Source organism: Schistocerca americana, chromosome X, assembly GCF_021461395.2.
Source record: "Schistocerca americana isolate TAMUIC-IGC-003095 chromosome X, iqSchAmer2.1, whole genome shotgun sequence".
In the NCBI taxonomy this organism is placed as follows: Eukaryota; Metazoa; Arthropoda; class Insecta; order Orthoptera; family Acrididae; genus Schistocerca; species Schistocerca americana.
The window spans coordinates 1,006,528,665-1,006,530,685 of NC_060130.1; the positions used below are offsets into that span (position 1 = coordinate 1,006,528,665).

At 43.9% G+C, this 2,021-nt stretch overlaps 1 pseudogene; it reads left to right on the forward strand.

Annotated features, from left to right (window-relative positions):
• Positions 1-324: 324 nt before the first annotated feature.
• On the forward strand, positions 325-442 carry LOC124557134 (annotated as a pseudogene).
• The last annotated feature ends 1,579 nt before the right edge of the window (positions 443-2,021 follow it).

Here is a 2,021-nt window from a genome sequence, read left to right on the forward strand (position 1 = left end):
ATGGCCGACCGAGTGAAATTCGCAAGAAGAAATGTCACTCTGGCAAGTCTGTCTACCCGTGAGGCTCCTGATGTTCGGAATATCTATGTTTCGAATGTTTCTACGACCGGTATCAACCATATGAATATACCAAATATTCCTGAAGAATAAACATAAGAATAAAATACAAGAATTTAGATCAGAATGAAATATAAGAATATGCCAATTTGAAAAGATTGTGACCCCGAAAATACCATACATGCACATACACTACATAATAAATGTATGGCACTGTGAAACCCAGTTGTAATTTTACAGTTTATGTAACTCACTTGTATCCCATAAGGCAACGGCCTGGCCGCAGTGGATACACCGGTTCCCATCAGATCACCGAAGTTAAGCGCTGTCGGGCGTGGCCGGCGCTTGGATGGGTGACCATCCGGGCCGTCATGTGCTGTTGCCACTTTTCGGGGTGCACTCAGCCTCGTGATGCCACTTGAGGAGCTACTCGACCGACTAGTAGCGGCTCCGGTCAGAGAAAACCATAATAACGGCCGGGAGAGCGGTGTGCTGACCACACGCCCTTCCTATCCGCGTCCTCAACTGAGGATGACACGGCGGTCGGATGGTCCCGATGGGCCACTTGTGGCCTGAAGACGGAGTGCTTTGTATCCCATAACTTGATACAAACATTCATGTAGTAACGTTCTACAGACATGACTACATAAAGGAGAAACTAAAAATAATATAAAATAAATAAAAATAATAATCGATTTTCGAACACGGCGACAGTCCGCGACGCTACCCTGTGCGCCAACACTTCATCTGAGACCGGCGCCCTCTAAAAGGAGTCCATGTTACATCGAAAACTTTTGCAGTCGTTTTCTCGTAAACAGTAGAATATCTATGGATAAGTCGAGACACGTGTTATCTTATTTTAACTCCCCTTCCACCGAGTGATGTTTCTGGGAAATCATATGTCACTTACTTTGTTCTCCTCGTTAGTGAAAAGCGAAGATTAGAGTTTAGCGCCACGCAGATAGTGAGGTCATTATACACGAAGCACGAGGTAGGATTACGAAAGGATAGGGAGGGAAATCGGCCGTGCCCTTTTCAAAGGAATCATCTTCGCAGTTTCCTGGAACGACTTAAGGAAATCACAGAAAACTTAAGTCGGAATGGACGGACGCGGATATGAACCGTTGTCCTCCCGAATGAGAGTCGAGTGTACTAACCAATGTGTCACCTCGCTCGGTATTAATACTTAGGGAGCTGAAGAATATTCACAGTTGTTGTGAAGAAATGGGATTCTTCAAGTTTTGGAAGGCGGTTCTCGAGAGATGTTGTTGTAGTACTGGCCAGTTAAGTTTTATCAACGTCCCTTTTCCCTTTTAAACTGCCTAAGCAGCCAAGTTCTTTGTGAGCGCTAGATGGCTCCAGTTTGTCTGATCTGATATGCATCCTAAATATTTGAGCAATAGTGAAGTATGGGTCACACAAATCTTTTACAAAATATCGTGGTTAAAGAGGTGGTGATAAACGATCGCTGTTCCCGGAATCCCTAGCAAAAATTATGAAAGAGAGGTGTATTCTGCTCATCGAAGGTCTTTATACCCGGTAGAATTCATTCTTCTGCTCTACAGGTGTTATGCATGAGATATGCGGACCGTGAAATTACAGTATTTGGAACCGCTTCCCTTCTCTGGCTTTCTCTGACTAACAGCTGTGACGCACACTGTCCTCCAGCGAGCAATTTTCTGCTGGAGGGATTCTATGGTAAATCACTGTGAACAGAGATGTTAATTCAGTTGGAAATTAAATGTGGGGCTAACAGAGGTTTAGTCACTATAGAAGTTGCCTTTATTTCAATTTACATCTTCTATTTAGCAGTCCCAGGCAGTAGTCATTTGTATAAAGAATTATTCATTTCCACCCTCCATGCAAACAATGAACTTCTAATTAAATCTGTGATGCACCTTCCATTCATTTTTCCCGGCGTAAGCACGTCTGATTGACGAGGTCTTCGTGACGGCGTTGTTGGC